Source organism: Melanotaenia boesemani, chromosome 22 (assembly GCF_017639745.1).
Source record: "Melanotaenia boesemani isolate fMelBoe1 chromosome 22, fMelBoe1.pri, whole genome shotgun sequence".
NCBI lineage: Eukaryota > Metazoa > Chordata > Actinopteri > Atheriniformes > Melanotaeniidae > Melanotaenia > Melanotaenia boesemani.
Genome location: NC_055703.1, coordinates 29,157,553 through 29,174,095, shown reverse-complemented (window position 1 = coordinate 29,174,095; position 16,543 = coordinate 29,157,553). Strand labels below are relative to the sequence as shown.

Sequence of the window (16,543 nt, the reverse complement as noted above, 5' to 3'; positions counted from 1 at the left end):
ATGTTCACACGTTGTTCTATGACCTGGAAGGTCTATCATAGATCTGATTGATCATCGATCGGATCTTTGATCTGATGGACATTTAGAGCTGCAGCAGCTTTGTCCCTTAGAGAAATTCACCTTCATCCTGAAGGAGGTGAAACATTTTCCTTTGTGCCAGGTTTAGTCTTCGTTTACTGTTAAAAGGGCCCAGAGATCCTGACCGGTCCGGACCGGTCTGGACTGGACCTCTGGATTCGGGTTTGGCTTCTTCTGGTTTGTCAAACATTTGATGGTTGAAGAAGAAACATGGTGACGTGCTTCTGGCTGTAGGTGGCGCCACAGCGCCATCCTGGCACCACCAGGCCTCCCTGATCAGAGCTGAAGCCCCAACAATTCACACAAGAACCATCATCATTATCATCATCAACTCCTTCTGACCACAAGATGGCGCCACCGAGGCAGGAGGACGTGGGTTCGATTCCTGGTGGACACAACCACAAAGTTTCTACCCTGGAGGAGGAGGCGAGGGAGAGAGAGGAGGAGGAGGATAGGATGATGAGTAGGAGGGAGAGATGGAGGAGAAGGAGAAGGGGGAGGAGAGAGGGAAGAGAAGGACGAAAAGGGGCAAAAGGGGAATGATGAGGAGGAGATGAGGAGGACAAAGAGGAACAGTAGGAGGAGAGAGGGGAAGGAGAGAAAGAGGAGGAGGAGGAGGAAGAGTAGGAGGAGAAGAGGGAGGGAGAGGAGGAGGATAGAGAGGACAAGGAGTAGAAGAGGTGGTAAGAGAGGAGGAGGAAGAAAAATAGAATGATGAGGAGGAAATGTAGGAGAAGGAGATGGAGGAGTAGGTAGAGTAGGAGGAGGAAGACAGGAGGAGAGGGAGGAGAGGGAGGAAGAAGAGGAGGAGCAAAAGGAGAATGATGAAAAGGAGAGTAGGAGGACAAGGAGGAACAGTAGGAGGAGAGAGGGAAGGAGCGCTGTAGAAACGGCTGCTCCGTCAGTCTGCCTGTTCTTGTTTGTGTTATATGTTGTTTTGTCTAGTCTTGGATGGGTTGTACTGAAAACATGAATTTCCCTGCAAGGGATTAATAAAGTATTTCTGATTCTGATTTCTGAGAGGAAGAGGATGAGGAGGAAGAGTAGGAGGCGAGGGAGAAGGAGGAAGAAAAGGAGAATGATGAGGAGGAAATGTAGAAGGAGAAGGAAGGGGAAGAGGAGGATAGGAGGAGGGAAGAGAGGAAGAGGAGGAGGAGGAGCAAAAGGAGAATGATGAGGAAGACGAGAGATGGAGGAGAACGAGGAAGACCAGGAGGAGGGAGAAAAGGAGGAGAGGGAGGAGGAGGAGGAATTTGAGGAGAAGGAGGAGAGGAAGGATAAGAAGGAGGAGTAGAGGCACAGAGGAAGAGGAGGAGAGGATGAGGAAAAGGAGAATGAGGAGGAGGAGAAGGAGGAGAGGAAGGAGGAGGAAGAGGAGGAGGAAGAGGAATAGAAGAGGAGGAGGAGGGAAAGGAGAATGATGAGGAGGAGAGGAGAAGGAGGAAGAAGAGAGGGGAGAAGGAGGAAAGGAGGAGGAGGAGAAAGAGGAGGAAGAGGAGGAGGTAGGGAAGGAGGTGAGCAAGGAGGAGGAGGAGGAGAGTGTGGAGAAGGAGAGGGAGGGGAGGGAGAGGAGGAGGGTAGGGAGGACAAGCAGCAGAGGGGGAGGAGGCGAGGGAGAAGGAGAAAAAAAAGAATGAATAGGAAGGCAAGAGATGGAGGAGAACGAGGAGAACAAGGAAGACCAGGAGGAGGGAGAGAAGGAGAATGATGAGGAGGAGAGGGAGGAGAAGTACAAAGAGGATAAGGATGAGAGAAGGAGGAGGACGAGGGAAAGGAGGAGGAGAAGGGGGGGGGGGGGTAGCAGGAGAGGGAGGGAGAGGGGGAGGAGGAGAGAGCTAGGTGAAGGAGGAGAGGGAGGAGGAGGGATGAGAAGGAGGAGAAGGAGGAGGAAATTGAGAATGATGAGGAGGAGAGGAGGACAGGGAGGAGGAGGAGGGAGAGTAGAAAGAGGGAGGAGAAGGAGGAAAAGGAGAATGATTTGGAGTGGAGAAGGAGGAGGAGAAAGAAGGACAAGGAGTAGGAGGAGCAGAGGAGGAGGAGGAACAAAAGAAGAATGATGAGGAGAAGAGGAGAAGGAGGAAGAGTAGGAAGAGGTGGAGGAGAGCAAAAGGAAGGTAGAAAGGAGGATGGGGAGAAGGAGGAAGGAGAGTAGAATGAGGGAGGAGAAGGAGGAAAAGGTAAATGATTAGGAGGAGTGGAGGGAGAGGAGGAGGAAGAGTAGGAGATGGAAAAGAAGCAGGAGGAGACAGGGAGGAGGAAAAAGGAGAATGATGAGGAGGAGAGAAGGAGGAGGAGATGGAGGGGGGAGGAGAAGAGAAGGTTTGTAGTATCTTTCGTGATTTTATCAAAGGCCTTTGATTCTGTTTCACATGACTTTTTACTTGCAAAATTACATAAATATGTTTTTATAAAACTGTTATATTTGCAGCAGATCTCAGTTTGTTTTCTTCTGACAGGGCAGATATTCAGTGTGGAGTTCCACAGGGATCCACATTAGGTCCGTTATAATTTTTAGTTTATATAAATGATTTATCTAATGTTTCTAATGAACTTACTCCAATAATGTTTGCTGATGATACAACATTTTTTATATCTAATTCAAATTGTAATTTACTTATGAACCAAGCAAATGCTGGATTGTCTGCTTATGACAAATGGTTTAAACTGAACAAATTATGATGTGTCCTCCACCCTCTGATGTCAGCATTTCTCTGGGAATAATGAGCAGATTAAGTCGGGGTTGTGTCTTTCGGGACCCCTGGGAGGCCACGCTTCAGTAGGCATTTCAGACGGAGATGCTTGCATGTATTCTCATTACTATCAGGTTACAGCATCCATGACAACAGCCTGCAGCTAAAAGCAACAGGACTCTGCAGGGAAAAGCTTCTCTCCAAGCACTGACCTGTGATTGGGTCACAAGAAACTCACCACAGATCTTCTCTGAAACGACTGATTTTAACATCACACCTCCTCTCAGACTCCTTCAAGCAGCCATCATCCCAGAAACATCCCAGAAGTTAACGTACCAGCTGCAGAAGGACCACCAGGTTAAGCTGGGTGGATGAACATAGAGATGCTGCTGAAGGAAAGCAAAATGGAACAACAAGATGTGCTTGGCATGAGTTCACACATGTAAGGTGATTTTAGACATCAGCATTGATTAAAAGGAGCCATCTTTTATTGCTAATATTAATAGAATAAAAACCTTTATTAGTTCCTTAAGTGGGGAAACTGATGTGTAGCAACAGAACAGGTGCAGGAAGCAGAGGCACACAGGTGATGTAAACACACACAGTAATCACATGTCCAGTATCTGGTCTGCAGGGTGAGTATGTACAGGATATAAACATGTACGTAAACATGTATGTAAACATGTATATGAACATGTACGTAAACATGTATGTAAACATGTATATGAACATGTACGTAAACATGTATGTAAACATGAATATAAACATGTATATGAACATGTATATTAATATGAATTTAAACATGTATATGAACATGTATATATATATATATATATATTTTTTTTTTTTAACTTGTCCTGTCCAGCATCATAGTAGCAAAATGATAATCTGGTTTCTGTATCGTGCTGAACAAATTTGCTCTGCCAAGGGGAGGCCTATGGGTAAGGCTCCTCTTGATAATGTGATTTATTTATTTATTTACTTTGAATCACGGAATCTATGTAATCTTGCTGGACCTGACCGGAGGGGACAGAGAAAGATGGAAAATAGCAAAAAGAGCAAAAGGGAAAGAAGAAAGGAGACAAAAAGATCACAGACAGAAGGAAACGACCCTTCAATCCACACCATCACCAGACAACACACTGTTACACCTGTACATGAACACACCAGAAAATTTCCTACAACTTTTACAAAAGCAGAAACACACACACAGAAAAAACAGGGCTGCCAGTCATTAAGAGTTTTTAAATAATAACCAAATCAAAAAGACATAACAGCAACCAGATACTAACTCACAGGAAAAATACAAAAAAAAATGTAATAATTATCGCTTAGTATTAAAACCCACTGGACAACTCAGTGACTGTGTCAGCATGCAGAGCATGAGGAAGAGGAGTGATCAATGATGAAGAGTGGTGAGTGAGATCATGCAAATACGACCTCGCCTCCACGGAGGCCAGAGGCAGACCAGGGCCAGAGGCCCGGGCCCTCAGCAGCAGACCCGGAGCACCAACCCAAGCCACCCCACCACAAAGACGACTCCAGCCCCACCCGAAGGGCGGCAGAGGAGAGCCCCAGCAAGAGCCCCCCACGGTCCCGGGGCACAGGCCCCAGTGGGCCAAGATCAGCAGCCGCCGGCCCTGCCAGGGACTGGCCACCCAGGGCAGCCCAAGCGAAGGGCCCAGGGCCCCAGGAGCCCAGAGGCGGCCGCCCCACCCCCCAAAGGCAGAGGGCCCGCAACATGCCTAGGAGGACCAGGCCCCCCCAGACAGCCACCCGGCGTAGGCCAGCACACACCCCGATATTCCAGCCGCACACCCCGGGAACCAGGGTGCTATCAGCCCCCTCCCCCCACTCCCCACCTACTTCAATCTGAACATGTATATTAACATATTAACCTGATCTGTCAGCTTGAAGTCCTTTGTAACAGAAGGTCCGACCAGAACTAAGGAGAGGATGGATTCTCCCTCCAACCGTTTCTCTGGCAATCCTCAGCAGTGAAGCGGATTCCTGCTCCAGTGCTCCCTCCACCTGGAATGAACCCCAGCAGATACCCCACCGATCAATCGAAAATCGCTTACATCATTTCCCTGCTTTCAGGACCGGCGTTACAGTGGGCAGAAGCGATCTGGCAGCAAAACAGCACGGTAACGCAATCCTTCACCCAGTTCACACAACACTTCCAGGAAGTGTTCGGAATCCCCTCCGGAGATGCCACCATACAAGAGCAGCTGTTTCGCCTTCGACAAGGACACACCCCCATCACAGAACACGTCTTGAAATTCCGCACCCTGGCAGCGGCAAGCGGCTGGAATGAAGCAGCACTCCTCACTCACTTCCGGATGAGCCTTGAACCAGATCTTCGTTTACAACTCTCAACCCATGATGACAGCTTGGGCTTAGAGAAATTCATACAGCTCACCATTCAGGTTGCCCACATAAGGGAAAGCTGCCTCCAAGACATACCACCAGTAGCTGCAACACCATCCATGAACCACCCTGAACCCATGCAGGTAGATGCAGTATGTCTTACCCCCACTTCTTTTTTGTGTGTTTTTTGTTTTTATTGCACTGCGCAGAACTGATGCACTGCTAACTTACAACAGGCAGGCATTACTGGACATGCGCCCGCGCGACCACCAGCGACGCCAGGAAGGCCCAGCACACCGTACTCAAGCGAACCAGCTGACCTGAGGAGAGTGCTTCGGAGACGGCGTCGCAAGAGAGGAAAGAGGGGAGGGCTTCATGCAAGGCTGAAGGCCCATGCCAGCCGACCACCGATACCCAGCCTACTGCTGGCTAATGTGCGATCTTTGGAAAACAAGCTGGACGAGCTAAGAGCCAGGATTAAAATGCAGTGGGAAATAAGAGAATGCTGCGCTCTAATTTTCACTGAAACCTGGCTTTCAGACAACGTCCCAGAGTCTGCCATTTAGCTACAGACTCACTCCATCCACCGAGGAGACCGGACAGCAGCCTCCAGTAAGGCGAAAGGGGCGGTGTGTGTGTGTTTATCAACAATGCCTGGTGTGAAGATGTATGGACTGTTCATAGACACTGTTCGCCTGATGTGGAGTTCTTATTGCTAAAGTGCCGTCCCTACTACCTACCAAGGGAGTTTACATCTGTGTTTCTGGCTGCTGTTTACACTCCTCCGCGAGCCAACTCTACAGCAGCACTTGGTAAACTCCATGACGTCATCAGCGGACTGGAGATGGCTCACCGTGACGCTGTTTTTATTGCTGCAGGCGATTTTAATCAGTGCAACCTACGGACTGTACTTCCCAAATACCACCAACATGTAAACATTCCCACCCGTGATAAGAACACTCTGGATCATGTATACACCAACATAAAGGGTGCATACAGGGCAGCACCCCGCCCCCACTTCGGACACTCCGACCACATCTCTTTGTTCCTGTACCCGGCCTACAGACAAAGACTCAAACAATCTAATCCAGTCACCAAACAGGTGAAGCTCTGGTCACTGGAGACTGAGGGAACACTGCAGGATTGTTTTGCTGCTACAGACTGGGATGTGTTTAAAGCTGCAGCTACTCTGGAGGACTCTTCTGTCAGTGTACAGGATTATGCTGACTATGTGACTGGGTACATCAGCACTTGTGTGGATAACATCATGCCGACGATACAAGTCAGGAAGTTTCCCAACCAGAAGCCCTGGATAAACAGTCAGGTACGTCACATGCTGCGTGCTCGCTCCACTGCTTTTACATCTGGTGTTGAGGCAGAGTACAAAGCGGCGAGGTACGGACTGAGAAAGGCCATCACAGCAGCCAAGAGGCAGTACAGAGAGAAGCTGGACGGCTTCTACTCCACTGCTGAGTCCGGGCGCATGTGGCAGGGTTTGCAACACATCACCGACTACAGGAGCAGTTCCAGTACAATCAGCGCCACAGACAGCCTGCCTGATGACCTTAACACATTCTACACCCGCTTTGAGACCTCCTCCCCCCACACAGAGAGGAGGGACACAGACACCTGGACCTCCACACCCGGACCTCCACACCCCCCTCCCCCTCACCAGTTGTCTCACCAGCCCAGGTAAACAAAGCCCTGAGGAGGATCAACCCACGCAAAGCGGCGGGGCCAGACAACATCCCTGGACGAGCCCTCAGAGCATGTGCCAACGAGCTGACAGACATTCTCACCTCCATATTCAACCTCTCCCTTACCCAGAGAACTGTTCCCTCCTGCTCCAAGACCACCACCACAGTAGCACTCACTCCAGTCATTAAGAAGTGCTTCGAGAGAGTGATGCTGACCCACATTCAGAGCTGCCTACCAGTCACACTGGACCCCCTGCAGTACGCCTACCGGCCCAACAGGTCCACCTCAGATGCCATCGCCGCTGCACTGCACATCTCCCTCTCACACCTGGAGAATAAAGACTCCTACATCAGGATGCTCTTTATTGACTACAGCTCTGCATTCAATACGGTCATCCCTCACAAGCTCATCCACAAACTGTTCTCCCTCGGACTACACCCCATCCTCTGTGACTGGCTTCTGGACTTTCTGACTGGCAGGCCTCAGTCTGTCAGGATAGGGAAGAGAACCTCAGCCAGTATCATCACATACGTTGGCACACCACAGGGGTGTTTTCTCAGTCTCATCCTCTACACCCTGTTCACCCACGACTGTGCAGCCTCCCACAAGGACAACATCATCCTGAAGTTTGCAGACGACACCGCTGTGCTAGGACGCATCACAGGTGGGGACGAAGCAGCCTACAGGAGGGAGGTGGCCTCTCTGGTGACGTGGTGTGAGGACAACAATCTCACCCTCAACACAGACAAGCCCAAGGAGATGATAGTGGACATGAGGAAGGAGAGGAACCCTCATCATCCACTGCTTACCCGCGGGCTGGAAGTGGAGAGGGTGAGCAGCTTCAAATATCTGGGGGTCCACATCAGCGAGGACCTCACCTGGACACTTAACACCACACAGCTGGTGAAGAAGGCTCAGCAGCGGCTGTACTTCCTGAGGAGGCTGAGGAAATTCGGCATGTCACCGAAGATCCTCAGCAACTTCTACAGCTGCCTCGTTGAGACATGTATCATACCGTCTACCTCATGACAGTTCTTTTTTTGCACAATTAATCATTCAGTGCTGAATGTATCAGGTTTGCTCCTGAAGACCCGGAAATTCAACAACACGTAGAACAGATGGTTTGAACAGAATAAGGTTTAGGGCCAGGGGATGGAGGGAGTGAAACCAGTTGTGGTTAGCTGGAGGAGTCAGGCAATCCCAGGTCTGTGAGTGAGGACTCCTGAAATGAATTTCAGACAGGAATATAAGTCCACAAATCCAAAAGACGTAGTCAGGGCAGGCAATGTTCATTCACAGTGAGGCTCAGTGCAGTACTTATCCAGAGGGACAGGCAATCTCCGTGGTCATACGGGCAAGGGTCAATATCCAGGTGGGCACTTGAAGGGATCCGGCAGGGGTCAGGCAAGAGAATAACCACGGACGTAACAGGGTCGATGACAAGAAAGTCTGGAACAAGAAAATAGCTGGATCTAAACAAGGTTAGTACTGTTGACCATCTGGCAGGGAAGCAGAGAGTGAAGAGTGTATAAGTAGGGCAGGGAGCAGGTGAGGGGAATCACAATCAGGGCAGGTGTAGGAGATCATCCTGATTGCAGCTCTGCAGAGCAGCTCTGCAACCATGACAGAATGTTGCACAGTTTATGTAGCACGCTGCACATTATGTACATAGATTACTTTACTTATATTTTACCTATAGTTTATATTTTATGTTTACTCTTTTGCATGCTCTTCTTAAATTAGTCTTTTCTATATACTTTGAATATTTATGGCATTCAGTATGGACGGCAAAGTAAGAATTTCAATGTACAGGGAAACCTGTTTCCTTACTGTGCATGTGACAATAAACGCTTTGAATCTCTTTGAATCTCTTGAATTCGCCATTCCAACAACATTCCTCCCAAGTACAAGCACTTCGAGGATGTTTTTTGCTCAGTTACCCCACATCGCCCATGGGACTGCGCTATCAATTTAATCCCCGGGGGTAAACTTCCTGCAGGCTGAATCTACCCACTCTCCATCCCAGAAACCAGAGCCATGGAGGACTACATAGCCGAAGCCCAGGCACAGGGCTACGTCCGACCGTCCACATCTCCAGCAGCTTCCAGCTTCTTTTTCGTGGAGAAGAAGGATGGTAGTTTGCGGTCCTGCATCGACTACCAAGCCCTGAATCAGATCACCACGAAATTTAAACACCCCCTTCCGTTAGTACCATCAGCGCTGGAACAACTACGTGGAGCCAGGGTTTTTACTAAGTTGGATCTGAGAAGTGCTTACAACCTCATCCATATACATGAAGGAGACGAGTGGAAAACGGCATTCATCACACCCACGGGACACTATGAGTACCTTGTAATGCCGTATGGCCTAGCCAACACCCCTTCTGTTTTTCAGGGCTTCATGAATGAAATCTTCCGTGACATGCTCAACCAGTTCATTATCATTTACATGGACAACATCCTCATCTACTCCCCGGATCTACAGACCCACATCGACCAGGTGAAACGGGTCTTGGGGCGACTTCCTGGGCCATCAGGTGGGGCCTGCTGGGGTACAGATGGATCAAAAGAAAATTAAGACCATCCTGGACTGGCCAAAACCAGCCACGATTAAAGCCCTTCAACGTTTTCTCGGCTTCTCCAACTTCTACTGAAGGTTCATCCGCAACTACAGCACTTTGGCTGCACCTCTTACTGCCATGTTGAAGTACAAACCCCATACAATTACCTGGACTCCTGATGCAGACAACGCCTTCACCCACCTGTGACAAGCCTTCGTCACTGCACCCGGGAGTCGGTGCAGTCCTGTTGCAACGGACTGGGCGACCCCCTCATCTCAAGTCATGTGCCTTCTTCTCCAAAAAGCTGAGTTCAGCAGAGCAGAATTAAGACGTTGGTAACTGAGAACTCCTGGACATAAAGCTAGCACTGGAGGAGTGGCGACACTGGTTGGAAGGAGCCAAATATCCATTTGAGATTCTCAAAGATCACAAAAACTTAACCTACCTCAGAGAAGCTCGCCGCCTGAATCCCCGTCAAGCCAGGTGGGCTCTCTTCTTCACCAGGTTTAACTTTTCCATCACTTACATTCCAGGTACCAAAAACCGCTGTGCTGACGCTTTGTCTCGGAAGTACGAAAAGGATGACACCTCTGAGGTACCAGGGTCCATTCTGCCTCCTGTTGTGGAAATTTCATATATTCACTTTAATATTGTGTTATACTGATCACCCTCAAGGTAAACAGATTGTTTAAGTTCTTGGTACCAGAGATTATGCTGAGTAGCCTGTTGCTATCGTAAAAGTGGATGCATTCCTTAGAGCAGTTCACACTGACCTGTGTGACTTATCTGATACTAGCCAGATACCTTCAGGATGACCCAGCAGGGCATCCTGCCTTAATGTCAATGGGGTTGTTTATGTGCTCAATAAATGCAAAAGCTCATTAGGTTTGTTGAAGTGTCTAATCCTGTGTGAGGAACAGACAATCTCTTTGTTTTTATCTTACAAGATATATGATGTGCTGTGAAGTGATCATTCTGCTTAAAAGATGCTGCCTGTGTTTGTCTTATCAGATTCTCTTCAGACCTCTGTGCGGTCAGACCTCTTAACAGTCTCTCGAATTGCAATTCTATTCTTTGTATTTTAAATTCTGTGTTCAGTAAACTTATAATCATTTTTCACTTCAGAACCAGACTCCTCATCCTTGACAGAGTAACTTTTTGCCTCAACACTCCTCATGCTGTTATCTGTGCTATACAGTGGACTCTCAAGGACTGCATCCAGGAGGCCTTGAATGAACAGCCAGCACCCCTGAGACACCGGCAGGTCATATCTTTGTTCCTCCAGACTTCCGCATTCCCTTAATCGAAGCCGCACATTCTACTCCCGCACAGGTCATCCTGGTACTCAGGCCACCCTTGCGCTGCTCCAACCCCGCTACTGGTGGCCTAAGATGACATCCCAGATCCGTCGATTTGTGGATGAATGCGCCATTTGTGCCCAATCGAAGAGCCCCCGACACCTTCCTGAGGGAAATCTCCGACCTCTCCCGGTTCCACAAAGTCCTTGGTCCCATTTAGGAGTAGACTTCCTGACAGATCTTCCCTCATCACAAGGTAAAACCTGTATATTGGTGGTGGTAGACCAATTCTCAAAGGCATGTAAGCTGATCCCGTATCCAAGTGTCCCTACAGCCGCTGATACCGCCAGAGGGATCTTAAAACAGGTGTCAGAAACTTCGGTCTCTCTGAAGACATTGTGTCAGACCGGGGACCCCAGTTCATCTCCCGTTTCTGGCACGCTTTCCTTTGCCTCCTGGGCGTGACCGTCAGCTTATCATCCAGATAATACCCCCAGACTAATGGGCAGGAACGCAAAGTTTAGGAGGTGTGTCGGGTCCTCAGGAGTTTCTGCCAGGATCATCCCTCATCATGGAGTGAGTTCCTTCTACGGGCGGAATATGCCCAGAACTCCCTTCAGCAGGCTTCCACAGGACTCACACCATTTGAGTGCGTTTTGGGTCACCAACCACCGCTTTTCCCTTGGAATGGGGAAAGCGCCAACATACCGGCAGTGGATGAATGGTTCCGATGCAGCGAGCGAGTGTGGGGCCGGGTGCATCAACACCTGCAACGCGCCATCAGACACTACACTCTGCAGGCCAACCAGCGACGTACCCAGGAACACCAGTATGTTGTGGGCGATCTGGTCTGGCTGTCTACTCGGGATATTTGGTCCCACACTACATGTCAGAAGTTAAGTCCTCGTTTCATTGGTCCCTTCAAAGTCATTACACAGTTTAACCCTGTAACCTACCGTCTGGAATTGCTTGCCTCTTACAAGATTCATCCAGTCTTTCATGTGTCTCTGCTCAAACCTTACCATTCACCTATGGATTTTTTTTCCTCAGGGTCTGGTGCGGCAATTGCTCCCCTTCCGCCGCCTCTTCCTCCTCTGGATACCATAGACGGGCCCGTGTTTGCCATCCATGACATCTTGGATTCCAGGAGACGCAGGGGTAGGTTGGAGTATCTGGTCGACTGGGACCTGAGGAACGGTCCTGGGTTCCATGAGCTGCCGTCCTGGACCCCTTTATGCTCAGAGACTTCCACCTTCAGCATCCCAGTCGGCCTCGACCTCGTCCCCGTGGGCGGCCCCATCTTCGGTCCCATCGTCGCCCTGGGGTGACTCCTGGGGGGTACTGTTACACCCGCACCAGGCCCTGCCATGACCACACCTGTCACGCATCACCGGAGTCAGTCTCCTGAATACTAATCAGCCGCACCTGCATTCAGTCTGAGCCTTGGACTATATATACTCCCACTCCACATTCAATCCTCGTCTGACCTCGTTTCAACACTGTTGGACTTTCCTGCTATCCCCTTCCCAGTCTCGACTCCCTGGCACTCATCCTGATTCTATATTCCTCCCATGGGCTACTCCAAGTCGTAAGATCCTTTACAAAGCTCCATCTCTGTAAATAAAATTCTTGAACTGATCTCTCTGCCTTCATAACATACATAAACATGTATATAAACATGTACATAAATATGTATGTAAACATGTACATAAACATATATATAAACATGTACATAAACATCCACATAAACATGGATTTAAACATGCATATAAACATGCACATAAACATGAATAGAAACAAGTATATAAACATGTATATAAACATATATATGAACATGTATGTAAACATGTATATAAAAATATATGTAAACATGTATGTAAACATGTACATAAAAATATATGTAAACATGCACATAAACATGTATATAAACATGTACATAAAATGTATGTAAAGATGTACATAAACATGTATATAAACATGTACATAAAGATATACAAAGACATGGATTTAAACATGTATATAGACATGCACATAAACATGAATAGAAACAAGTATATGAACATGTATATAAACATATATATAAACATGTATGTAAACATGTACATAAACATGTATATAAAGATATATGTAAACATGTGTGTAAACATAATTGTAAATATGTATATAAACATGTACATGAACATGCACATTAACATGTATATAAACATGTACAAAATATATATGTAAACATGTACATAAACATGTATATGAAAATACACATAAACATGTATAGAAAATTTACATAAAATGTATGTATAGATGTCGTAAACATGTATATAAACACGTATATAAACATGCACATAAACATGTATATAAAAATGTACATAAACATGAATTTCAATATGTATATAAACATGTACATAAAAATGTATGAAAACATGTATATGAACATGTATGAACATATATGTAAACATGTCTGTAAACATTTATATGTACATGTACATAAACATGTATATAAACATATATATAAACATGTATATAAACATCTATAAGTACATGCATAAACATATATGTAAAGATGTCTGTAACATATATAAAAATGTATATTCACATGTAAATAAAAATGTACATAAAAATGTATGTAAACATGTACATAAACATGTATATAAACATGTACAAAATATATATGTAAACATGTATATAAAATGTACATAAAATGTATTTAAAGATGTACATAAACATGTATATAAACATGTACATTAAAATCTATGTAAAGACGCACATAAACATGGATATAAACATGTATATGAACATGTACATAAACATGTATATGAACATGTACATAAAAATGTATGTAAAGATGTACATAAAGATGTATATTAACACGTACATAAACATGTATATGAACATGTACATAAACATGAATAGAAATATGTATATAAACATGTATGTAAACATGTACATAAACATATACATAAACATGTGTGTAAACATGTATATAAACATGTACATAAACATTTATGTAAACATGCACATAAACATGTATATAAACACATACATAAAATGTATGTAAAGATGTACATAAACATGTATATAAACATGTAAATGAACATGTACATAAATATGTATATGAACATGTACATAAAAGTATATGTAAACATGTACACAAACATGTACATAAACATGCATATAAACATGTATATAAACATGCACATAAAAATGTATGTAAAGAATGTACTTAAACATGTATATAAACATGCATATAAACACATATATACACAAGCACATAAACACGTATTTAAAATGTACATAAAATGTATGTAAAGATGTACATAAACATGTATATAAACATGTATATGAACATGCACATAAAAATATATGTAAACATGTACATTAACATGCACATAAACATGCATATAAACATGCACATAAAAATGTATGTAAACATGTACATAAACATATACATAAACATGTATGTAAACATGTTTATAAACATGTACATAAAAATGTATGTCAAGATGTACATAAACATGTATATAAAATGTACTTAAATGTATATAAGCATGCACATAACCATGTATATAAACACGTACATAAAATGTATGTAAAGATGTACATAAACATGGATATAAACATGTATATGAACATGTACATAAATATGTATATGAACATGCACATAAACATGTATATAATTATGTATGTAAACATGTATATAAACATGTATGTAAACATGTACATAAACATCTATGTAAACATGTACATAAACATATATGTAAACTTATATGTAAACATATATATAAACATGTATATTTTACATGTACATAAACATGTAAAGACAGTGTCTTGTGTTGTAAAGTGTGACGGCAGCAGGAGGAAAGACCTGCAGTATCTCTCCTTTCCCAGTGAGGACGGATCAGTCTGTCCCTGAAGCTGCTCCCCAGACCAGACAGGGGTCCTGCGGAGGGGACTCATGGTCCAGTCCTGCAGGGGGAGGAACCTGTGGTCCAGCATGGAGGTCACCTATGTCCTGCACTGAGTCCAGAGACCAGTCCAGACAGAGCTGGACTTCCTGATGACTTAGTCCAGCTTCTTCTTCAGTTTTCTACGATATTGGAGAAGTTATTTCATAAAAGACTATATGCTTACATAGAATTACATAACATACTTTGCAAACAACAATATGGCTTCCGACCCAACAGGACCACTACCTTAGCTTCCAAAAGCAATAGAAAACAAATAATATGCTCTTGGGGTTTTTCTAGATTTTTTTTATTTTGTTTTATTAACTTGTCCTGTCCAGCATCATAGCAAGCAAAATGATAATCTGTTTGCTGTATCGTGCTGAACAAATTTGCTCTGCCAAGGGGAGGCCTATGGGTAAGGCTCCTCTTGATAATGTGATTTATTTATTTATTTACTTTGATACCTTCCCACTAACAGAAAAACCACTCAAAACCAACCCACTCAGTAATTTTCCATCAGCAGAAAAGGCATACGTGACCACATGCGTGCATGTGATGCGCATTCATGTAGGTGTATATCTTGTCCGTTTCTGCAGTTCACAGAAAGGCTGCTTTTTTTAAATAATTTCTCTGAGGTGCAGGGGAATTCCTCTCTGCTTTGGAGTGAGCAGATAAGAGGTAACTCCCCTTGCCACTTCCTCAGCAGTGCAAAAACTCTGTCTCTAATTTGTACCTTATTTGTGAATGCACTCTCTGTAAGCTGTAGAATAATAACAACTAAGCTGCAACTCTATTAATCAAAACCAAAACCTAATGAACATCACTAAAATCTAAGGATAATAATGTAAATTAGCAAGCAAACAGGAATATATGAAATGTGAATAGGTAATGCATACCACATAGAAAAACATAACTGAGTATTGATCAGGCAGTCCATAAACTCAGTCTTTTGGTTATAAACTTCATCTCACATCATGAGTGTCATAACAGTCATAGATTCAAACTTTTAATAAAACTCCTCTCCCTTCTTCACACACTGAGAGCAAAAGTAGTGGTTTCCAGGCAGGTGTGAGTTATCTGTTGAGATAAGGGCCTCTGCTCCCTGACTGTTTCCTTAGCAACCCTCTCTGGCCTAGAGCAGTGTTCACGCCACCCACTGAAGAGCGCGGCCTTCACATCAGCATAAAGACTTATCGTATGTTCTATATTTTTGGCATGGATTCCTTTAATCTCTTTATTTTGTCTTATGGCAGCAGCTAGGGGTTCAATAGCAAAAAGAAAGCGGGCAGCCCTGTCTGGTTCCTCTCTGCAAACAGAAGCTTGGAGAGGTTTGATCATTGGTCTTCACACATGCATTTGGGTTGTTATATAATATTTTTATCCAATCTATGAAAGATGACCCAAACCCAAATTTGTTTAACGTTGCAAATAAAAATTTCCAGTTTACTCGGTCAAATGCTTTTTCTGCGTTTCTTCTGCGTTATTCTTCTGGCCAAAGCTTTACTAATTATTTTGAGATCTACATTTATTAATGAAATTGGACGGTAACTGGATGGAAGTGTCGGGTCTTTACCTGGTTTTAATAGTAGAGTAATATTGGCTAGGTTCATATTTGAAGGTATTTTTTGTTTTTCCTTTATTTCTAATATCATATTGTAGAAAGTGGGTGCCAGCATTGTCCAGAATTCTTTGTAGAATTCTGCTGGGTAACCATCTGGACCTGGAGCTTTATTGTTGGGCATATGCTGGAGAGCTTCATGGAGTTCGCCGACTGAAAGGGGGGAATCCAAGACCATTTGATTTTCACGTTTTAATTGTGGAAGATTGATGTTACTAAGAAATTTATCAATATTGTCATCTGTTGTAGTTAGTTGTGATGTATATAATGTTTTATAGAATTCTTTGAAA

At 44.7% G+C, this 16,543-nt stretch overlaps 1 long non-coding RNA gene across 1 annotated transcript; it reads right to left on the bottom strand.

Annotated features, from left to right (window-relative positions):
• Window positions 1–2,488: 2,488 nt before the first annotated feature.
• LOC121633976 lies at window positions 2,489–7,580 on the bottom strand. Its single transcript, XR_006009158.1, has 4 exons — window positions 7,410–7,580; window positions 6,688–6,690; window positions 5,662–5,667; window positions 2,489–2,524 (listed from the first exon to the last, which is right to left on the bottom strand). It is a non-coding gene; the product is annotated as an uncharacterized LOC121633976 (long non-coding RNA).
• Window positions 7,581–16,543: the final 8,963 nt, after the last annotated feature.